Source organism: Antechinus flavipes, chromosome 1 (assembly GCF_016432865.1).
Source record: "Antechinus flavipes isolate AdamAnt ecotype Samford, QLD, Australia chromosome 1, AdamAnt_v2, whole genome shotgun sequence".
Lineage (NCBI taxonomy): Eukaryota > Metazoa > Chordata > Mammalia > Dasyuromorphia > Dasyuridae > Antechinus > Antechinus flavipes.
This window is the reverse complement of record NC_067398.1, coordinates 479,445,080-479,471,005: the sequence shown is the minus strand read 5'-3', so window position 1 is coordinate 479,471,005 and position 25,926 is coordinate 479,445,080. Positions and strand designations below refer to the sequence as shown.

At 33.1% G+C, this 25,926-nt stretch overlaps 1 protein-coding gene across 1 annotated transcript in view; it reads left to right on the top strand.

The window, feature by feature from the left end:
- MAPRE2 (microtubule associated protein RP/EB family member 2) overlaps positions 1-25,926 on the top strand; it is a 193,420-nt gene that overhangs the window by 62,715 nt on the left and 104,779 nt on the right. The gene's annotated exons all lie outside the window — the stretch shown is intronic.

Here is a 25,926-nt window from a genome sequence, read left to right as displayed (position 1 = left end):
AAATTTTAATCTTTATTTCCAAAAATAATTTTGAATTCCAAATTTTCTCCTTCCCCCACCTCTTCCCTCTTTAAGATGATAAGCAATATGTGCAATTGTATAAATCATATTTCTATATTAGTCATCTTGTAAAAAGAAAAAAAAATCCCACAAAAAATCAAGTGAAAAATGTATAGTTTGATCTGCATTCAGACTCCATCAGTTCTTTCTCTGAATGTGACTAACATTTTTCATCATGACTCTTTTCAACAAACATTTATTAAATACCTAAAATATTCTAGGCACTGTGCTTAACACTGTGAATACAAAGAAATGTAAAAAACAATCTGCTCTGAAGGAGCTCATGGTCTAATTGGGTAGATAACTATTAGTGCAATTAAGATATACTATGTATGAACAAACACATAGGATAAATTGGAGACAATCAAGAGAGGGAAGGCACTAGTCATTAAGGGGAATTAAGAAGGATTTTCTTGTAGAAGTTGGGGTTTTAGCTAGGACTTGACAGAAACCAGAAGGGAGAGGTAAGGAGGGAGATCATTTCAGGCACATGGGAGAGCTGGTGAAAATGAACATAAATGTGAAATAGATTATTTTGTGAGAGAAAAAGCAAAGAGTCATTGTTACTAGATCCCAGGGCCATGTGGGAATGAATATGTAAATAGACTAGAAATGTAGGAAATGCCAGGTTTGAATATGAGAGCATTTTATATTGGAGCCTAGAGGTGATTGGGAGCTATTGGAGTATATTCAACGGAAGGGGAAGGATGACTGGATCAGATTTGACCTTTAAGAAGGTCATTTTGCTAAATGAATGGATGGACTGGTTTGGCAAGTGGCTTGAGACAGGAAGATCATACATAAAGTATTTCAATTGGAAGGTGATGAGATTTGTACTAATATCGAAGGAGAGAAGGAAGTATATATGAGATGTCAAAATGGCTAAGTATTGGCAACAGATTGGCTACTGGGAAAGATAAGTGAGAGAGAGAGAAAGAAAGGAATTAAGGATGAGTGAGACCTCAATTGCAATCTTGGATGCCTGGGAGAATGGTGGTATTCTCAACAATAATAGGGAAGTTCAGAGAGAGAAGTGTTTGGGGAGAAAGATAATGAGATCATTAAAGATATTAATTCATTAATAATAACTTAAAATTCAATGACAGATAATTGAATTTTGAACATGTCAGATTTAAGATAAAAACACATATATCTCAGACATTAGTTTGAGATGTACAATAGACAGTTGTATATGCAAGACTAAAAAATCAGGAGAGAGATGAGGGCTGGGATAAGTAGATTTGTGAATAAAATCAAGGCAAAATAGTTTACCGACTTTGGAGATCTAATTTTGATTTCTTTACAAGAATGGCTAGACTAACATAGTAAATTAATATGACTTTCCCCTTAACTTCTCCAACATTTACCATTTTTTGTCAACTTTGACAATGTGATGGGTGTGAGTTGGAGATAATGTAGATTTTTAATATGGCATATACCAGTATATTTCTGCTTAAAATATTTGAAATAATATTATTGCTTCTGTCCTAAATTTAGCTAGCCTTATGCAGGAACATTTCAAAATAACTCCAGCTGTGTTATCAAGCTACTATCAGGAAAACTCAAATCAAGACAAGCAACAGGATTTTTACTAGTCTTCTCTGTGAACCTCTGACTTCTATACAAATTAAATATTCTCTTTTAGTTGTATATTTTATTTTGTTTTCCAACTAGAATACAGATCTAATATTGAAATAGTATATGATGGAGTCATTGTGGTAGAAAATGACAGATGCCAAAACTATATAGAACAGCCTTTGGGAATTCATAGATCTTATATTATTTTTTCCAGTAATAACTTGGCTTTAATAGCTTCTTAGAATAAAGCTTCTTAGAGGGTTAGCTCCTCAAGGAGATCATTTGTGCAGTACACAGTTAACTCAGATGTGTTTTATTAGCATTCATTACTGTATTAGTTTGATTTCTGCTCTAAACTGAATGGTTACCTGACTTCGAGTATTTATCTAAGCCAAAGCTTCTTAAACCATGGGTCATAACTATATGGGGCCACATAACTGAATGAGGGGTTATGAAAAATTTGGCAACAATAAAAGGTATCAGATATTCCACTAAGATTTAATTTTTATGTAAAAATGAAGAATCTCATAAGTATGCAAACTTGCTTTCATCTTTAACAAATGATAAAATTATGTGTAGCAATTGTTTTAAAATAAATTTCTTTATGATTTATTATTAGTACATTTGCACATTTATTTTATATTTCTGTATATCAAGGGTTGTGTAAAAATTTCTCAGATGAAAAGAGGTTTCAAGGAAAAAAATTTAAGAGGCTCTGGTCTAAGCAAGAGACAAAATTCAGTCCACAAATAATATTGAGTGTTCACAGTACTCTAATGAAATTAGTGTTGCCATCAGAGAAAACACAATTCCATCATTGTTTCCAGGAATAAGAAAGTATGATGCTCTTGTCTTTTGGTGTATAAAATATAATCTCAGGAAGTATAAAGATAATGTTTACTTTTGAATATATACTAATTGAATGTTATTTGGCCAAGAATCAAAAAATGCTATTTTGTTCATTATGTGGTGAGATTTAAAATAAAATATGTAGTTTTTGTTTTAGCTTCTGACCATCCTGACTCCTGCCCATTATTCTTAGTGACTTTAATACTCAATCAATGACTCTTGTAACAACCTGACTTCCTAATCCATCCTCCATCTCAGATCTCCATTCAGCTTCAGCTGCCTACAAAAGGGATGGCCATAACATAGACTCAAGCACATATGTTCCATCACAGATTCTCAGTTCTGAAATTTTCTTCTCTGATCATGACTTATCTATTCTTCCACTGCATTACTTTCACTGAACTCTATCAGTATGGGAACTTTCCCTATGCTCAGTCCACCTTGATCCCTCCATCCCCTCAAATTATCTTCCCATATTTATTCTCTGACTGCTTCCCTATAGCTTGTAAACATGCCCATATCTCCTTTGTCTCCATTTAAAAAAACCCTACTTTATCTGACCTTCTATGCTAGTTATCCTGTATTTCTCCTCCATTTATACCTAAGCTCCTTAAGAAAATTTTGGTACCTCCATTTCTCCTTTAGCTCTGTTTAAACCCTCAGCAGTCTAGCTTTCAGCCTTATCGTTCAGCTAAATTCTTTCTCCAAAATTACTAATGATCTCTTAATTAGCAAATCGCATGCTTTGTTTTCAATTCTCATCCTTTGCAAACTTTGATACTGTCTGTTACCTTTTCTCTATATACTCTCTGCTCTTAAGTATTCATGACATTGCTCTCTCTTGTTTCTCTCTAACTGCTTGACTATTCCTTCTCCATCTCTTTTGCTGAATTTTTATCCAAATCATACCTATTAACTTTGAGTGTCTTTTGGAAGACCTCTTCTCTATATATACTATTTCACTTTTTAATCTCATCAGCTCTCTTGGATTCAATGATTATTTCTAGGCAGATGATACCCAGATCTATAGCCCCAGTCCTTAACCTCCCTTCTGAATTCTGTTTTATATTACCAACTGCTTCTTAAATTTCTTGAACTTGGTTTTCCACAGATATCGCAAATTCCACATGTAGAAAATAGAATGACTTTCCTTTCTCCACAAATCCTCCCCTCTTCCACATTTTTTTTTATTGTCAAGGACACCACCATTCTCCCAGACCCCTAGACTCTCAACCTTTTTGACTTTCTTGGCTTCTCACTCACCACATATATCTTAATTTGTTACTAAATCTCATTTCTCCTTTCACAATATCTCTCATATAAGTTTCCTTCTTTCTGCTTACCTGACCACCACCCTGATTTTTGCCTTCATCCCCTTATGTTTATTCTATTTTCTCTCCTCCATATCATCCTCCTTTCAGCTGCTTCCTAAAGACCAGGTCTAATCAGGTAAACCCCAATCTCCAACTCAGAAAGCTCCACTATCTTCCATAGGATCATTTATAAAATCCTTTGCTAGTTCAGTCCCTTAACAATCTTTCCTACTGTGCAAATTTGCTTACGTATTACTATCCTTCATATATACTCTACAATCAACACTGCTCCACTATCTCCTGTAGGATCATTTATAAAATCCTTTGTTATTTTAATACTTTAATCTTTCCTGCTGTGCAAATTTTCTTATATATTACTATCTTTCATATACTTCATAATCAATTGACACTGGCCTTCTTGTTGCCCACCACTGCATCTCCTGAGTATCTTTTCAATGATTCTTCCTCATCCCCAGAATGCTTTTATACCTCCTTTATACCTATACTTCCTTATTTCCCTCAAGACCCAGATGAAATCTCAATTTCTGTGGCAGGTCTTTCTTAGTCCTCCAGTCTTAGTTCCTTCTGAGAATGCCTTTTCATTTACATTCTATATATCTCGTACATACTTTTTTGGGATATTGTCTCCCATGTTAGAATGTGACTGTTCAAGCAACAACCCAAGGTTCTGACCTTCTGGCCAGTGAAAGTATAGCTCATCTTCCAGGTGATGGTCATCTTTTCCAAGAAAGGTCTGTTTGAAAAAAAAATACCTCCTGTTGCCAAATAACTCTGGATAACTGCTGACCACTCAGACTCACAAAAGAGCTGCCAAGCCTGGATTTCTCAAGAACAGTTTGGTCAACTGATCTTAGGGAAGGAATCACAAAAGAGAAGAAAGAAATAGCCAGGATTTGAGATCCTACATTAGTACACATAGGCAAACGTACTAATTGTCACTTGCATTATGAGTACTTAGGGGGCTGCTACTGCAGTGGGGAAGGAAGCAAAATCCCCTGCCAGTGGGAGAGCCAAGAAAAAGTTGCCTGATTCTTAAGTTGCATGTTCAAGAGAAACTAAGAGCAATTACATTTTTTTTGCTACTACATGGACAGCTATTTTTGTTCAGTTGCCAGTCACCTTTGACATAGCCCTGAATGATTTACCATGGAAACCAATCAAGAATCTCTGATCATATGTGACTTTTAGTAAGGTGTACAACCACAGAAAATGGCATGCAGGAATATTTTTAAGATGTTCTTTTTTCCAATGTCACCTGGTAACTCTACAAAAATTAATCATGTGCTAGGTCATAGCAATTATAAGAAAATATAAAAATCTAGGTCATGTCTTTTACAAATCATAATATAGTAAAAATAATTAGTAAAGGAAAATGAACAAAAGATATAAACATAAATGAGGATTGTGTAATTAACTTATATGAGTGAGAAAGAATAAATTATAAAAAGAATATCAAAGAGAATTATATTTATAAGGTATTTTCCAAAATATTTGAGAGTTAGCAAATGCAATATGTTAACAAAATAGAAAAAGAGAGATTTAACAAATTGAACATGCGAAGAAACCAAGAAAATCAACTAAGTTATAATGCAAATGACTTCAAACAAGCACAGACAAAAACATTTTCAAATAAGAGAAACAAATTGGAAACAATTGAAAATATTCTAAATGAATAAAGTACCATTTTCAGATTAGGAAACTGAAGAACTACTAAATTTAACCCAGTACTTGATAGAGTGAGAGAAATACTCTTCAAGTATTTGCAAGTCTGTACTCTTAAGACTGTGCCTGGTACATAGTAGGTGTCTGTCAGGTGTAAAAGAGATTAGACATTCTTATTGATTCAGAGAGCAGAACAAAGGAGCAAAAACTGAAAATTACAAAGAGGAAATTTTAGATTTAGTACCAGGAAAAATTTTTCAATAATTAGAATTCTGAAAAAAATGGAATAGAATTTCTCAAGAAATGATGGGTTTTTTAATTTATCAGTGGGGCTTGGTTGGATATTGGTTGGACCCAATCATTGATAATCCTTCCAACTCTCAAATTCTTTTATTCACAAAATATTGTGAAATTATTTGAGTTTAAATTGTTAAAATTGTTAAATTGTTAAAATTTAATTGTTAAATTTTTAAATTTTAAATTTTTAAATTTAATTGTTAAAATAATTATTGTTAAATTATTTGTTAAATATTTAATTGTTATTAAATTGTTAAAATTAAATTATTAAATTAAATTGTTAAAAATAATAAATAACAAAGAATCAAAAGGTATTATCAGAAATCCAACAATTATATGCTAGGACAACAGAATTAAAAGAGAATACATGAATATCTTTTTAACAAATATTACAATAAAAAAACAAGAAATAGAGCTGTTAGAGAACCTAATTTGACAAAGAGAAACTGAGCAAGCGTCGCAAAAAGCTATCAAAAGTACCATTCATTTACTAATTTATTAATGAATTCTATCAAATATATTTCAAAAATTAATGTTAATGCTATTTTCTTTTTAAAAGAAAGAAGGTACTCTAAGGTCAAATATGGTCCTAATACTCAAACTAAGAAGAGATGAATTAGAGAATTATAGATCAATATCAATAGTGTATATTGATGCAGACATATTAAGTACATTTTAGTAAAATAAATTAGAGTGGCAAATTAAATATAAATTTCATAATGACTAAGTTATATATATTTATCCTAGAGATTCAAGGATGGTTCAATATTAGGAAAATAGTATACATAATCTTATAAATTTAAAAAAGGCACATTATCATATGTATAAAGATAGAGAAAAACTTTTAGAAAATGTAACATTCATAATTCCTAAAATTACTAAAAGCCATTGATATAGAAGGATCCTTCCTTAATATTATCAAAAGCATTTATCTAAAATCAAAAGATGGCATTGCTTATAATCAAGGAACATTGGAAACTTTCCCAGCAAGTTCAGAAGTAAAATAAAGACATTGCTTCTCTTTGCTATTATTTGACATAATACAAGAAATCCCTGCTCTAACCATAAAATAAGAATCAATTGAGCATATCAGCAATAAGGAGGCAAAATTATGTCTACATTGATTACTTAAAAGTTAACCCAGAGACAGGCAGTCAACACTGAGGCTGATGGGATGACTTCAGCTTGGGAATTCTAAAATGAAGTGGAGCTAAAGCCAAAGGCTGAGTATGGATACTTGTTGACACCAATATGGTAAGCTACCAAGATTGGGGAAGCCACCTGGCAGCCTGAAGAGAGGTTGGACCTGAAGGAGGTGAGCGTCAACAATGAGATCAGGTCTTTGAATGGCCATTGTACTTCCAACCTGAGAATCAGTGTCAAAGAAAAACCAACAAAAATACCTTAGAGGATGAAACAAGATGGTATGGGATAATAAATAATCTAGGATTCTAAAAAATTAATCAGACCAGTTCCCAATGAGGAAATCTAGAAAAAGGCATGGGGAACTATTTGTCTATAGCAAGGAGGTCTTTGGACTTTGGGACCTAGAATCAAACCAGATCACTCCAGTGGGTGGGGAGAATCTGTACACTAGAGAAAGAGAAAATCCAAGACCCTTACTGGAACACTGTGAAGGAAAACAGATAATAATTAGTAGTTTTGTTGTCTTCCATCTCATTTCAGTTCACACATCCAGAGTGACCTAAAAAAGGGATCTGCAATAAAAGATTAGTGTTCCCCATTGGGGGGGGGGGCTAGACAATGTACCCCAAAAAAGAAAGTTAAAAAATCAACACCTGATAATAGGTGATTCAGAAAAAGGTCTCATTTCTACATCTAATCCAATCTGTGGAAGAATCATAGATCAAAAAAGAGCAGATAGTTCTGCCACTCTGAAGCAACTGAGCGTTGCAGCTGACTTAGAGGGGCTGTAAAACTTCAGAGAAAAACACAGCTTAGACAAAAAAATCAACTAAAATTCCTTTTTTTTTCAACTAAAATTCATAAAAGAGATGAAGCAAGAGTTTAAAATTTTATAAATGAAATGAGAGTGTTAGAGGGGGAAAATGGAAAAGAAATGAGAGTTGTACATGAAAAAATGAAAAGAGAATTAACAGTTTGATACAAAAGATTAAAAAAATCCTTGCCCAAGCATCAAACTCCTTGAAAATTAGAAAGGAACAATCAGAAGCCAATGATAACAGTGAAGCAACAAGAAATACTAATAACAAAGTTTAAGAAAAAAAAGCTGAAAATATTAGGGGGAAAATGAAGTATCTCATAGTAAAATCAACTGACATAGAATGAGTAATTACGTTTCAAATAACTACAAAATGCATAAGGTATCCAAAAGGTCAGCTGCCAGTGTACATAAAAGACCTCAAAGAAATAATTATAAAACAGTCTTTTAGAAAAAAGGCAAACCTAAATAAATGGAGGAATATTTAATGTTCATAGCTTGTAGCAATATAATAAATACGACAATACTATCTAAGTTAATCTATAGATCATATACTTTATGACTCTATAAAGTATACCACATGTATATTTTATAGAAATGGATATAATAAAAATAAAATTCTTAGAAGTATAAAGAGTGCTGAACTTAGTCAGCAGACCTGAATTCAAATGGTAACTGATATTTACTACCTCTGTTAACTTGGGCAGTTCATTTTACTTCCCTGAAATTTAGTTTTCAGCCCTAGATACTAAAATTTTAACTTTGCTTTATTTTTAAACATTGTATGATTAGGAAATAATGTCAGGAGGGGAAACATTTAAGCCTCTTTAATGAAATCTGACTTTTGGCTTTGACCAGTATTAGTAAAGCCAAAATGTCTTGTCTTGGCTCTGAATATGTACATGTTTTTGTATTATATGTACAAATGATAAAATAAGTATGGATTTGCAGCTGTTTGGTAACTGCTGTGTAGCTCATTGGCTGTGTTCCATGTCACTGAATCCAAATTTAGGGGAATCTTCACAAGTTGCTATGGCTGTAGGAGGAGGCAGCTCACAGAATGATTTACTATACCCAGAGTGAATTGTTTTATGTGGTTGATATGAGCTGCTTGCCAGCATGTAGCTTCCACATGGGAATGACTGGTCAGCCTGAGAGACTTTTCTTACATTTATAATCCAGCTTCAGAATATATCACCTGTGGAACTGGTAACACTGGGAAGAACCATTTGGTTGTCTTGCCTCATAAAATGTATGTTTGAAAACAAACATAATTCTAAGGTGTAATATTCAAAATTCAAATGCAATATATCTAAGAGCTAAGATAGAAATAGCAATGTTGTAATGTTCTACTGTTCTTTTTATTACTGTGATTCTCTTTACATTTTTTTAAGCTGATGTTTTGATGACCTTAATACAGCAGTTCTGCCGTTAGTGAGGTAATTTGATGGGCAGAGAATGGTTTTTATAGGAACTGTTTCACTTTTGTTTTTGAATCTTTAGCATCCAGCAGAGTATATTGGGCCCATAATAGATGCTTATTTAATTATTAAACAATTATGAGCAAAAGCAAATTTTTTGAGTGTTCTAGGCCTTTTGTGCTAGTAATTTTTTTTTGTTAGAACTACATAGATTAGGGACTAATACATTATATTCTGATAATATGCAATATATTCACATTATGATTATTCACTTATAGGAGTTTACATTCATTTTCTGGCATTATGAGGGATTTTTTTTTACTTTTCTTTTTTTTAATGTGAAATGGCTGTCTTATGCTGTAATTGTCATATTAAATTGGGTAGAGCTGCAGTGTGGAACATAGGATAGGGGAACCCAGTAAAATAAATGCATCTAGAGGGCAAGAACCATTTCTCTTTGTACTTCCAAAGTTTAACACAGTCTCTGACATTATAAGTATTAATATATGCTTGTCAATTGGTTTGAAAATGAGTATCCATGTGAAAAGCTCCAAAATGTAAAACTATACACCATATCCTGTTGTATTACATCTTCACCTGACACTTTTCTCTACACCAGTTAGTTACTTAATGAAGTCTTGGAAGTTCCAGGTTATCAGTTAGCAGTAGAAGTCAGAGAAAAATGAGGAAACAAGCCTGCAAAGACAAGAAAGGGAAGCCAAAATGGAGTTGTCACCTTGCAAGCTTGGAGATAATACCAGCTATACTAACCACATTTTGAAACTTAAGCAGTGTATCTCCAGAAGACAGAAGGAACTTTCTATTTCTGGGGTTTTCATAAGGTCACCTGACCCAAGAGATAGTGGCCCATTTCCTACCACAGCCCAAAGATTGAACAAACAGTGAGATCCGGAGACTTTCCTTCATATGAGCTGTTGCTATTAGATAGGAATTGTTAGCTTGGCTGGAAGGATCTCGCCCTCATTATATCTCCCAGTATTCTTTGTGTGCTTTGGATTTTATTATTTATTTATTATAGCTCGTATTAATATAATAAATATGACAATACTAAGTTAATCTACAGATTATTTATTATTTTGGATTTTTTAAGGATTACTTTTAATTTTATATGTCTCAAACTCAAATTTTGAAAGCAAAAGGCAGTGATGAACATAAAAAAAATAGGGTGAGAGATGCAGATCTTATATATTCTATTATGATTCTAAAAAGGAATAGTTAGTGACCCAGTGACTAAGACAACAGGAGATAAGATTTCTTATTCTGGCTCTACTCTGGAGTACATTGCTTAAATAACTCATTGACCCAGTACCCCACTTCGGTGTGGCAGAGTATGTGAATTTTCAGTGCTAAAAACTTCTGTCCTGTTTGTGTCTTCTGCTAATTCAACTGTAGCACCTTTACTACCCAAACCTCACAACACAAAGCTTTGAGCTCCTCAGGGGGAAAAAAAGGTAGGTAGCAGACAGGAGAGAGTGCTGGGCCTAGAATCAGAAAGACATAAGTTGAAATATGGCTACAAACTTTCAAGTCACAACATTTCCTTGTCTCAGTTAGGGTTGTCTTAAGGGATAAAATATTTGAAAAATGCTTAGAACAGTGACTGATATATAGAAAGAATTTTAAAAAATACTTGTTCTCTCTCAGCCTGGGAATATAATAGTGTTAGATTTAGCATAAGGAAAACCTGAGTGTGAATCCTGCCTTAGATATTTCCTAACTATAGGATCCTGGGTTAAGTCATAGGGGTATTATGAGTATCAAATGGAATAAATATGTAAAGTACTCACAGACTTTAAAAAGTTAACATAACGTTAGTTATCTTAGTGCTGAAAGTTCCCAGTGAGATAATGACTTATTCAAAGTCATTTAGATAAGAAAGTAACAGACCTGGGACTCCAAATCTAGTTGTACCATATTGCCTCTCATAAGAAAGCTCACAGAGCTTGCAGGTGGTGTTGATAAAATTTCCTCCAAAAAATATGAATAGGAAGTTTGTGGTAAACCTGAGTATATCATAGCTTTTGTCAAACCTTACCACTGCAGCCTTTGTTTTTGTCTAAGATTTTGTGTCTTGTCGGCAATATATTTTCAATCACCATGCTGAATTTCTTATGTCAGCCTTTTTTATACACCATTGTGCTACTAATAGTCCCAGAGTGAACAATGGTTTTCATTTGTATATTGCCAATTCAGCTTTGATTGTGTGCATGGTTAACCTAATTGGTACACAATTTTAGACCTCTTCAGAAGGATTATGAAATCAATGTAGGAATGTGTCTTCCCTAAGCACAATTCATTTGGGACAGAAGTGTTTGGAAAGAAATGCTCTCTGGCCTATCCTAGCAATTAGAATAATACACTGTCAGGAAAATCCCATTAAATGATGGCATGAAGAGCTTGGACTAGCACCTACCTACTCACTCCATAAGCTAACTTGTCTACAAGAGGTGGGGGTAGAGAAGCAAAATGGGATATGATTCTATTGTCATTAACTTTGATGGTAAAGTAGATAGAGTACTGGGAGAGGAGAGAGAAAGATTCCACTTTCTGAGTTCAAATCCAGCTCAGAAGAGAAATCTCTCTTCTACTAAGGGATTTCTGGGCTCAGAAACTGTATGATTCTGGGCAAGTCACTGTTTGCCTCAGTTTATTCATCTGTAAAATGAACTGGAGAAAGGAAGGATGAATTACTCAATTATCTTTGCCCAGAAAACCCCAGAGATGGGGTCAGGAAGAGTCGGACACAACTGAAAAACAATTGAACAACAAAAACATTTTGCTTGATTTTTCCTTTTACAACTGAGGTATTGGTCAATGCCATACCCTACCATATATACGTGTGTGTGTGTGTGTGTGTGTGTGTGTGTGTGTATGTAAAGAGCTTTTTATTTCTCTTTTTGTAAGTCTCTGCTATAGTTTTTGGCCAACTACTAGATACATGATACTAGAGAGTATCATTTTTTTTTAGTAAAATTCCAGGTTATTTAGCATAAATTAGAATAGCTTCCTGCCTTTGTGAGTATATAATTATGGGTATAGGGGCATGGATGAGCATTTTCAAATAACCTGTAACTCTACCTTTCCTATCCTTCCCTCAGTACAAAGCCTCGGAACTCATTTTGGCTTTTTTACAAATGTAACTTAGAATTTATTATTCAATTAATATTTAATGAAGTAAAATTCATTTTATAGAGAAATTGAAGAAAATGTCTTGAGTGTAAAACTTTGGGTCTCTTTGTGTATATTCTATTCTATAAAAGTATGCTTAACATTATAGTGTAACAGCAGGGGGCACAGGGGACAGGTACTCTCTCTTCTACTAAGGGATTTCTGGGCTCAGTCAAAGACCTAGGTCATTCTGGGGAAATTAAAGTCTCTAAAGAATTAAAATCAGGCCTTTTCTTGCATTTTCTAGTTCTTTATGCTCCAACCTTGGAACTCCAGGGAATATCATTTAAAATTTAAGTTTGGTTCTAGAATCCAAAAATATGTGGAAAGACACTTGATATACAGTGTAATTAGTTATAAGACAGCTATTTATTTTCCTTCTTAAACTGCCCATCTCCCAAATTGTAAGCTCAGAAGATTCATAAGCACACAATGACAAAGACTTAAAATATGATACAGAAACCTAACTCCTATTTGATACATAAATCATAAACATAATGGAATTTTCAATTATATTGCTGAATAGACATTTCCTCTTTTCCTTTATTGTGCACTATATCATTTTCTCCAAGATCTCTGCCAGGGATTAGGATCATTCTTTTCCTATTGGTAGTCATATACTCCTCCAAGAAACATTGTAGTTGAAGTGCCTAGAGTGCTTCCCAAAGAGTATCAACTGTAGGACTCAAAGAGTTGTCACCCTATTGAATTTTTAAAGTGTTTCCTAAGCAGAAAAGTTTCATTTCAGTTTCACCATTTGGGCACGTGCTCAGAACAAATAGGAGATGTATTAAGGGCTTGAAACCCTGAATCTGGCTCAACTAGACAATCACATGCTGTAACTATCTACTGGAAATACCTACCATAGATGCTGGAGGGGAGATGAAGAAGGAGTTCTTTCCCCATTCCCCCTTACAAAGTCCCCCCAAAACATTTCCACATCACACATTCTAGAGGAAGGAAAAAGACTGTAGAGATTCTTACATTTAAGATTGCTTAATGGGTAGCTCTTCTCAGCTCCATGGCCAATAAGAAAATTGTTCATCACCTGAAATCTTAAGTCCTTCACTGCTAGAGCTACATATCTCCCCCGTCTCCCAAATGGCAAAGGGATCTCACCTTAGCTTTATAGATGCTCCATCAGTTGTGCTTTAGCCATGGTACATGATAAGGAAGAAGGATTCTCCCATCATAATTCATGGTTGTTCAGTTTTAGTCATGTTCAACTCTTTGTGAACCTGTTTGGTTGTTTTCTTAGCAAATATAATGGAGTAGTTTGCCATTTCCTTCTCCAGCTCATTTTACAGACGAGGAAACTGGGGCAAACAGATTAACTAACTTGCCCAGGGTCACACAGCTAATAAGTGTGTAAGGCTGGATTTGAACTCAAGAAAATGAATCTTCTTGACACCAGGCCCACCATTATTTATTACAATTAGTACCCAATAAATTGATAAACTGGAACTCATCTAGAGGAAAGCTGGTCAGGGGAGAAGGTATAAAACCATTCTATACAAGGATGTTTGAAAAAACTAGGGATATTTCATGCAAAAAAATTACCTATGGAGAACATGGTAGTTTTTCTCAAATATATAAGTGGTTGTCATATGAAAGGGGGATTAAACTTTTCTTTGCCCCAAAGAGTTAAACTGAAATAAAAGATCCTGTATTATGTAGCGAGAGCAGCTAAATACGAAGAAAAACTTTATAACAATTAGTGCTATCCAAAACTGGAAAAAATGCTGTCTTGTGAAGTTATAAGGAGTTCCTGGTAGATGAAGATCTTCAATTCAAGGCTTATAAAACCACCTATATTGAAAAATGTAGAGGGGATTAATGTCTTAGGTAGAGAGGTTATGTTACATGCCCTGTAAAATCCTAATTCCAACTCTGTAATTCCATGATGTGCTCATTGATGATTCTAGAACTGCTTAGATCCTAGAAAAATAAAGAGTAGGCTTTAATTAAAGTATTTTCTGACCGAAACTGTCTTTTTCATCTTATTATTTTCAGCTCATATCTTTATTTTAAATGAAATTGCTTTAATTTTCCTTTTTGAAATTTTATTTAGATGAGGTCAGATATAGAAAAGGATTTCTATTCAGTTACTCACACTGTTTTCCAGATGCTAGCCTCATGTTCACATGAGACACTGTAGAGAAATCATCCACTGTGACCATTCCTATTAACCATTCTACACATATGAATTTATAGAGAAATCTGAGAATCGGGAAGACACACCCGCACAATTGCTCTCTGGTTGGAAATTGCTGTGGGACTCTGAACCTCTGAAGAGCAAATATTTCTCAGGGAAAAAAATGCTTTCTAGATATTTCTTTCAGGCTAAGGGATTTTTTTTTCTGATTCTTTGATAATTCAATGAATTATTGATCTCACTGATCAAGTTCCTACCTTCACAAGTGATGATGGCAGCCCATCTATACTTTTTCAAATGATTACTTCTTATCCATATCCTTTCATAGAGGTACCTAGTCACTGCCCCCTCTATGCTTTTTAATATTTCATGAATATTTCATTTTATTCTTGTATTATCCCTTGCTCTCAACATATGACTGATTCAAATCCTTTCCTATTTATAAATATTCTTTGTAATGTATTTTATCCTACTTCTGCTAATATGCAGGATCCTAAACCAACCTACTGTGCATCTCTCCATTGCCTTTTGGGTCATTCACAATTATAATTCCTTGGATATTATGGTGTTTTATCATTTTTTGTTAGTATCAGTAGTATTTTATTTTTCCAAATATATATCAAGATATTTTTCAATATTATTTTTGTTAGACTTTTTGTTCTAAATTTTTCTCTCTCCTTCCTTATCTGCCCTCTCCTCAAGATACCTGATGTAGGTTAAATATGTTAAACATATTTTCATATTTGTCATGTGCAAGAAAAATCAGACCAAAAGAAAAAAAAACAAATGAAAAAGAAGGTGAAAATAGTACACTTCATTCACAATCAGTTTTCATAGTTCTGTCTCTGAATACAGATGGCATTTTTCATCCCATGTCTATTAGAATTGCTTTGAATCACCTCATTATTAAAAAGAACCAAGTTGACCATCACATAATCTCCTTGTTACTGTGTATGATGTTTTCCTTATTCACTTTACTCAGTATCAGTTCATGTCGGTCTTTACAGGCTTTTTTGAAAACAGCCTACTTATCATTTCTTACAGAGCAATAATATTACATTACCTTCATATACCGTAACTTATTCATCCATTACCCAACTGATAGGCATTTTTTTTACTATTATAAAAAGAGCTGCTACAGTGTTTTGTGATTAATGCAATATTTCCTCATAGAAAATTTTGTACATTGTGTATAGTAATATAACTAGCTTTTTTTTGGTAGCCATGTAGTGGTTCTCAAACTTTTGTTTTCAGCATCTTCATGTTGTTTAAAAAAACTATTCGAGGATCTGTTCAAAGAGTTTTTGACCACATGGGTTATATTTATAGCTATTTACTACATTAGAAATAAAAAATAATTTTGAATTTGTAGATCCTCTGAAAGGGTTTCAGAGACCCCAACAATTCTTTGGACTACACTTTGAGGACCACTATATGGCATACAGCATAGTATCCCTAGATTTTATTGAAGAAGTCTTTTGGTCATTCAAGACTTAATATCTTTAATAAGGTATCATCCACAAATGTGAAAAATTTCATTATTAATATAGATTCTTTCTTCTTTTTGGATGGAAAATGTTTTCTTGAATTAATATAATTATTCTCATAGTAGATGACAATGTAACATATGAAGTCTTAATTTTTCATGTAATGGGTGATGTGCTGTTTTGAAAGGTAGAAATGTTATTTAGGAGAAGAATAGTTAGATGTGTTATACTATGACCTTGCTATATCTTTTTGCTAAGTATATAGATTCCTATTTTATGTTTTATTTAATAATGATAATAAGGGTTTTAACCAAAATTATTTCTATGAAATCGTGTATTAGTAAATCATTTGTGACCTTAATCTGTACATGGAAGATACATAGTTGGAGGAGAACTTTTAAAGCTTCATTTTGCTCCACTAAGTCTTTTTTTTTTTTTTTTTGATTATCAATAAATGAGCATTAGAGGGAGACCTTGTACTCTTCTCTTTGTATAAATTAGAAAATGAAATCTCCTATTTAAAAAATATCACCTTCAGAAATCTGCCTGTTTCTCTGTTTTTACAAGGATAAAATGTTTGATTTATATACTAATTTTATATACCTATATACCCAGGGTCACGTAAAAATTTCTTGGTGAAAGAGGGAGTACAAGTGGACAAAGTTTAAGAAAGCCTGATGCAGACCATTCTCATAAAGACTATAAAAATGAGAAGAAAGGCATATAAATAGCTACTCATATGTTCTTGGATTTTTTTTTTGGTAAAAACATGTATGTATATATTTATATACATATATATGTGTATAATTTTTGGTATTTTTGGTTTTTTAATCTTGAATGACAGCATTTGAATGTCTTTAAAATTGTGGATTTTTTTCTTTGTATTTGATCAAATCCAGACATTCTTCTCTATTTCATATCTTTAAGTCGTATTTTGACCTGGAGATATATATATGTATATATGTGTGTGTGTGTGTGTGTGTGTGTGTGTGTATATATATATATATATATATATATATATATATATATATATATATATATATATATATATATATATATATATATATATATATAATCACATCATATACTAGATATATTAGAATACAAATATTTGTCATTAATGATTAAAATAGGTAGCTACAAAAAATGACAAATTAGTTCCATTTACATCTACCTATCTTCTTTTTTTTTTTTTAATACCTTTATGATATACTGGCTTAATTGGGTTTCATGGTAATATTTCTATAAACTTATATTTCCCAGGTCTTACCTTTTATTGTTTTGTAAGGTAGTTCTGTTCATAAACTTGCACAATCCTCTTGTGATATGCTTTACAGCTGAGCTTGTACTCTAACCTGTTTTTATCTTTGATTTTGATTTCACACTTTGTGGCAAAGAGATAAATTACTTGCTAAAAAGATTATTTCTGGTCTCTTTTAGCCTCTTCATTGTAGCCATCATTTTATAGCTATACTTTTTGTGGGAAATAATGATAAAATCAGTGATTTCATTTTTATCTATTTCCCATTTTTCAAAGGCAGTTTGTTTAAATAAGATGGGTTGAAGCTGTTACCAACAGAAAAATTATTTTACCCAGTTCAGGTTGTGAAATTATAGAATGTAAGAGACAGGTAACAGAAATAACAAAATATTAAGATTTTAAATGAAAGTCAAATATATCTCTACATTCTATTGTCACTTTTACAAATGTGAAGAATTTTATTTAGTCCCAAGTTTGATGGAATTAAAGAATGGTTGACTAATTGATTAGTTGAAAAATTGGCCCTATCTTTGGTGGCTTTTATTTTTAAAAATTAGGCAAACTCACTAGGGAGTGAATCAAGATTGGAGACAGCTTTGAGGAATGTAACCTCTGGCAGCAGAGAAGAGAGCCAGTGATGGAAGAACTCATTCATTCCTCACCTCTGCTGGGGAGAGAATTTCCATCTAATTATGTGGAGCTTCATGCCTCGTAGGAGACATCATGCCCAGAAGTGTCTTTGGGGAATCAACTATGAGGAATGTGACTTCTGGCAGCAGACAAAAGAACCAGCTATGTAAAAAAGAGATTTTGCCCCAGCAGTTAAGAGTTGAGCTACTAAGGAAGCCTACCCAAACAACAATTCTTGAAGAAAAGCTGTATCCAAAAAAGGAATATCTTGAAGGCAACATGAAAGCTCATGTAGTACCAGAAAGATAAATTGCCTTGTCTTAATATTGAGGACACCATATTTTCCCTACATGTGTTCCTTTCCATCAGTATACCTGCTATGGACTAGGCACTATGGACTCTGTCTAAATACCTACTCTTCCACTGCTTTTGCATATATTTATGAAAGAAAATGTCCCAGATTTATGGGGAAGTTTTATAGTTACTATTCTTAGGATGTCAACTTATTCGATGCCATCATTTTAGCTAATTATATCTATTGACTGGTTATTAAGGAGAAGCACTGCAGGAAGGATTCATGAACTATATAATTTAAGAATGTATACCTATTGAATATTTTGAACTTAAGATATTTGCTGCCATGTCCCACATCCCAGAGAAGGAATTAATAGAATAGCCTAAAGGAAATAATGTACATCTTTATCATTCTCCCTAATTTTGTGTTGATTTTGACTTTTGCTACTAATGAAATATCTGATTGTACATCAGCAACAGGTTTTGCAGTGATTTCTATAACAGCAGCTAATTATTTTCTGTCAATATATACTCACTTTCATTGTTTTGTGATGTTGTTGGTTGATTGACATTTCCAGAATTCCAGACTCTCTTTTTCAAAAAAGATATTTGCAATATAAAGGAACAAGGCTTCTGAATAATATCTAGGCCATGTGTCTTTTTCATTTCTTGATCCCAAACCATATTTTTGAACATTTTAAAAAGCCTTTTTTGCCCTCCTTTCTGTTGAAACTACCATGTTTCAAAGTAAGTGCTGATTTAGTTTGGACCACTTCGTCACAGTCTTCATAGATTTTCTTTCTTTCTTATCCTCTGGAAACAGATGTTGGTATATAAAATGAATGATCTTCATACCAGGCTTTTTGTTTATGTTTTTTTATGAGTACTGCATGGTATAATCAACAAACTTCTCATGGAGTGTTGTCTGTTGCTTTTTTTTTAAGTGGGCAGTGAAAACAATTCCTTCAAACTCCTTTATATCTTTTTTTCAAGTATAACTAAGTATAACTTAACTGCAACTTGAATTCTGATTTTCATTATACTGAGATCTGCAACTTGAATTCTGATTTTCATTATATTGAGATCTGCAATTTGAATTCTGATTTTCATCATATTGAGATTATATATCTCTAAATGTTATTAATAAGATTATATACCTTTAAATATATTTTTGAATGTGATTCAGGTCCAATCAAGTCATTAGTCTTTGGTTCAAGATCTCATATTTAAAGTATTCAGCCATTAAACTGCTTTTTATCACAGTCAAAATATCATGTGATTATTTGCACCTTCTTCCCTCTCCCCTTTTTTTATGTTCCTCTATCCCTCTCATGGTTCACAGTAGCCAAAGAATTCATCACTTAGAGGCCAACCTACTATTGATAAGCCTCTTTGTAATTAGCAGGCTATTCTTCAAACAGTAGGTACAATCTGTCTCCTGCACCATCCATGAAACCTTTCTAATCCCAGATTTATTCTAAGCTGAGTGATGGAGGAAGACATGTGGGCTAGAGGATTTTGTGTGGTCTCATCTGACTAAATCCTTTTTGAAGCTTACTCATTTTTTCTTTTTTCTAAGATTCATTAGGAAATTTTTTTTTCTGCTTGGTTATTTAGCTGATTGGAAAAAAAATTGTTTTTTCTTGTTTTGGTCTTTTTGTAACCTGTTACTTAGCATAATGCCTGGCATATTGTAAGCCTTAAAAATGCTTGTTGACTGACTGATGAACTAGGTATCCTGCACTCAAAACATTTAATGAATAGCTATTGAATCTAACTGTTGCATTGCTATGTAAAACCTGGAATCTCTAAGCCTTTGAGTTTGATAAACTAGCCTTCTATGTACTCTCCAAGAATGCTTGTGGTTCCCTTCCTGGTTAACATGAACAAAATGTACTATTTTGACAGAAGAAAATGGCAAGAACATGGGAAGAGTTGAGATACGTAGGGAGTTTTAATTTTTCTTTGTTAAAAAAAATTCTAAATTTAAGCATTTTACATGGATTATTGAAAAAAAGACTGTGCAAAAGATGACAAATCTTGATAGAACTTGCTTTTATTATATGCAAATATTTTATATAAATATATAATAAATTCAACACGGGATTCTCAGAATTATCCAGCTTATCCATAATTCTTTTTGGCCTTACTTCTATTGTCTTCTCATTTAGGGAAGGGAGTTGACCAATACCATTCTTTCCTATTCTCTCCCATCTCACCTACAAATTAAAAACAGAAAAACCTTGTAACTAATATTCATAGTCAAGCAAAACATCCTCAAATTTTCCATGTCCAAAAATGTGTGTCTCATTATATCTCAAATCCATCACCTCTCTATCCTCTACAGGACTATGGTTGGTCATTGCCTTGATCAAAATTCTGAAATTGCCTCATAGTTACTTTTTTGTTAAATTTCACAAAAGAGTGGCTACAAGGCAATTCTTCAAGCAAGACATTATGTATTAACAAGAACATGTAACCTGATAATAAAGAATGGGTTGAATAGTCCTACCTCTAGCCATAAGACTCCAAACTGAAGATGCAACTCATTTTCATAAGCATAAAACAAAGAACAGAAAAGAAACCATCTTATTGGTCAGCATCACAAGGATGAGGGATCATTATTGTTACTTTTACAGAATTATATCAAATGTAAAATATAGGATTAAAAATTCTTTCAGTTCTTAAACATTTTCAGTGTTATGATATAAATTGTTCCCTTAGTTCTGCTCATTTCACTCTGCATCAGTTCATATAAAACTACCCAGATTTCTCTGAAACTATTTTTCTCCATTCCTTATGGCACAATGACACTTCATTATATTCATGGCCTACAATTTGTCAATCCACTCTCCCAATGATGAGCACCCCCTAATTTTCTAGTTCTTTGTCATTTCCAAAAGAAAACTGCTATAATTTTGTACATATGAAACTGTAGTTTAGCACTTTTCCAAAAAGGTTTCACTAATAAAGCATTCAAGCCTTCATTTTTCTATTTACTGTTAGAATTATCACTTACCTCAATATTTCCTTAGATCTTTGATTTCTATAATGTGGCCATTCCCCACTTTGGTAACAGATCAATATTGTTCTTTATTAAATTGACTATTAATTTTATATATTTATAAACATATGTATGTTCTTTATATATATATATATATATATATATAATATTTATATAGAAATAGTCTATAGAATAGACAGTAAAAACCCCAGATCAAAACCAATTCATGCTTTCACATTTTGAATGATACCTTCCTCTGGGGGGTCTATTAAATATGTTGGGGTAACATTCTTTAGATCCCATGCCATTTTGTAAGTACCAGTGAAGCACACATCACACATTATTAGACTGTGAAATTACCTTTTTTTTTTTTAAATGTCAATGGGCGTGACATAGAGTAGATGCTTAATAGTTACATCTCTATATACCTGACCTTCCTTTCCAGTCAGACAACTTTCAGATTACCTATGTAATGCTACTTCAGTAAATTCTTCATTGGTAATGAGCTGCAGTGTTACTTCAATCTACATTCTACTTTTCCATTGCCCTTCAGGTAATCTGAAAGGTTAATTTTCCAGAGACTGTGGTATTCTACAATTTGAGTCCTCCTTGCATTACTGGAAAATATTGATATTTTAAAGGTTGGGTTTTGTTTTTAGGAGAATGGCTAGTAGTATTAAAAGCATTGTACAATTTCCCCAACTCTTCCTCCTTTTAAATTCTTGGCTCATTCATCTCCAATATCTATCTAAAATATCTTCACTGGTGGATTGGTTCTATTAGTTCTCCTTCTAATTACATTTCATAGTCTGAAAAAATAAGCTTTCGTCATCATTTCAAAACTTTCTAAAAGGGAACTCTGACTGCTCTTAAAAGTGGTAACAATCCTAAGAAGAAAAAGCAAGTGAATATTTGTTTTTTTTTTCAAATTAGTTGATAATTAAGATAATTTTTAGCCTTGTAATTAAGTATAAAAGTAAGCCAATATCACCTGTCTCCAAAAAGAAGGGAAATAAATGAATTTAAGTACTTAAAGGTTCACCCCAAATGAATAATTTATAGGTTAATGGCTAAGTTTTAGCTAAGTCAGTCATATAGAACAAGTGCTGAAAACCTCATAATCCTTTTAAATGTCATTTTGAACTATTTTCTTTGCTGATAAAAGTTTCTGAATCCTATGCTTTTGGATCTCAGTATGGGTTACTGGACAAGGTTCTGGACTTGCTATCTCTTCTTACTATTTGCTTCTTGGCACTATTCCTAAACATAAAAATAATATTATTCTGAGTTGTCAGCCAAAATTTTAGTGGTTTAAAAAAAGTTTCAGCTTTCCCCCACTATTCTAGAAGACATTTGTGAGCCCCTTCAGCACCACATTGCCAGATAATTCATCTGAGATGTTGCCTGTTTTTATATCTACAGCAAGACTTTGCCATATTTTTGAACTTCTTCAGCCCAAGACTTAAATAGTAGATCCAAAAGAAACCAAGTTATGTAGCCAAAATCAAAATGGGAGAATAGTGTTCAATATTATATTTTTAAACATGTCCTTTAACTGAGGATCATGGGGTCATGTAAGGAACGAGAAACCATGAAGTGATGGAATAAATTGGTAGGAAGATAGAAAAAGGGAATTGAGTAACAAAAAGCAAAGAAAGCATAAAACTCCTCGGCAATGACTAAAGCTGTACCATTTTGTATCATATAACACATGGCCTACAATTTATCTTAGATACATCAGTATATTTATCTCTCTGCCTTGTAAAATAATCCAGTCTACAGTCAGAATTGGGTCTGTGTTGTTTCTTTAACAAACAACTCTAAGCAAACTAAAACTTGGAAGAAAAATAAAACCATATTCATATTGAGATTATTAGGAATTGTGAAAAAAGTATTAAAATTAAATGAAAAATTCAAAATGCCCTCTGCTTCTGCTTGTTTGGATTATATCACTACCATCTGGGTGCTGAATGTGAACACACTGCGAGAAGCTCATTTGATGCTAATTCCAGAATCCTGATACCAGAAATAACTTGTTATTGCCAGGGAGATCTACAGAAGAAGCGTCAGGCTTGACAACATTTCTGCTTGGTTTTTTAATAATTGTACCTTAAAATGAGAAAGTAGATAATTACAAGAGGATGTGAGTGAATGGGGAAGTATCTGAGTGTTTTCTGCTATAAATTTTATACACATGTGTGTACATACACACACATGTGTATACAAATAACTAATAGTTAAATATGCATAGTTATATAATTGAATCTTAGTTTGGTAAATATAAATAAATATATATGTATATATACATATATGTATGCATAGGTGTGTAAATACATATATGTATATATAAAAATGTGTGTGTGTAGAGGGAAGGAAGGATAGAAAGATCATGTTCACTCATTTCAGTTGTGTCTAAATCTTTATGACCTACTTGGGTTTTTCTTGGTAAAGAGGCTGGAGTGGTTTGCCATTTCATTTATACCTCTCTCTTTCTCTCTCTCTCTCTCGCTCTCTCTCTCTCTCTCTCTCTCTGTGTATATATATATATATAAAATATATACACACACATACATATATAGTATGATATATATCGTGATAACTGTCTCTATAGATATACAGATATATGTAAGTGGTTTGCCATGTCATTCATACTCTTACCTAGATATATTTATATTTATAGATTAAAAATATAAATGTGATTTATATCATGATACCTGTCTATAGATATGTACACACATATACATACATATACATGTGAGTGGTTTGCCATTTCATTCATATACATCTGTCTATCTAGATATATATCTACATTTATAGATTAAAATATATTAAGTATGTATCATGATACCTGTCTGTATACACACACATACACATACATACATACATACATAATACATACATACACATATACATGAGTGGTTTGCCGTTTCATTCATACATATCTCTATCTGGATATTTATATCAGTTGAGGTTAAGTGATGTGCCTAGGGTCACACAGCTAGGAAGTGTTAAATGTCTGAGGCTGGATTTAAACTCAGGTCCTCCTAACTTCAGGGCTGGTGCTCTACCCACTGCACCACCTATATATATATTTATAGATAGATTAAAATATATAAAATATGTATAATGATACCTTGTCTATAAATATATGCACATATACATATACATATGAGTGGTTTGCCATTTTATTCATACATGTCTGTCTACATATAGAAATCTATACTTTAGAAAGATTTAAAAATTTATGTGTTATGATTAAAAATTATATAATGATACCTGTCTATAGATATATACACACATATACATATATATACATGTGATGGTTTGCCCTTCCATTCATATACATCTGTCTATCTAGATATAGATATCTGTATTTATAGATAGATTAAAATATGTATAATTATACCTTGTCTATAAATATATGCACACATACATATACATGTGAGTGGTTTGCCATTTTATTCATACATGTCTATCTACATATAGAAATCTATACTTTAGAAAGATTAAAAAATATATGTATCATGATTAAAAAAAAATATATATATATATATATATATATATATATATATATCATGATATCTGTCTGTATGGATATATACACACATACATGTACATGTGAGTGGTCTGCCATTTCATTCCTATATACATGCATATTCATATACACATATTCACACTAACATACATACGTACTTATATTTATCTAGTTATGTAACATCTTTCACCTTCCTCAGCCTCTCCTAGGAACTGATTCCAGTAAGCACATCATCACTGAAACATTCACAGCCTGCCTCCTGGAAGAGATCCTTAGAGACTACATTGCAATCTAAGGGATGGAGCATGCCCTTTTGGGCGGGAGGGGGAGGAAGCGAAGGCTCAATAACTAACACTGATTCGGACATGGGGGCTTTTTGGTGATGGTGAGCATAAAACAGTTTGGTTTTCAATCTGTATTATTTGTGGAGCTTTCTCTGAATGCACATAACTTTGTATCCTTGCTGCATTCAGAGCCAAATACTAAATAGTGTGGTCTTTCTTTAACCCAAATGAAAATAGCCACTGAGTAAATGGCATGGGACCATTTATCTAGATTAGTTGGACTTGGGGGAATTGAATCTGGGGGCATAGGGTAGCTGTACATTTCAAAAATGCCAGTCACTTTTCTATTTGTGCTTCTTCAGGATCCCTTTGTGAAAAACCTGGCTTTGGCTCTGCAAATTTCTAAGTAAATCTAACATGCAACGTTGAGAAGGAACTAGACCTTCCTCTTCAGTTTCAAGCTCTTTTTGGTTTCATTTTTGTCTGGGTGGAGGAAGGTGTTAGGGGTAAATGTTAATAACTGCTTTTAGCCACTAGCAAACCTAACGGCCTTCTGGGTTTCCCGAATTTTATTTTAATGATGTAAAGAACTGAGTCATGAAGGAGTTAAAAGGTCCCCCTACACACACACACACACACACACACACACACACACACACACACATCCCATTGCCTGAATCCTTCTTTTGTGTACACAGCTGCAGTTTCAGTATGCAATGGAAAGGAAATGGTTAGAGGAAGAGCTGGTTTTCAGACAAGGCAAGTCTGCTGGGGGGAGCTGAGGGGAGGTGGGACGGAGAGAGGTGGTTTGGGTGTTTTACACGCCTGATATAGGCCCTGCCCCCTCCTCCCCCAGAGCCTGTTTGGATGCCTTGGTGTGGTCATGCCTGTAGCCCTGTGTGAATTGGGGAGATATGATGAGT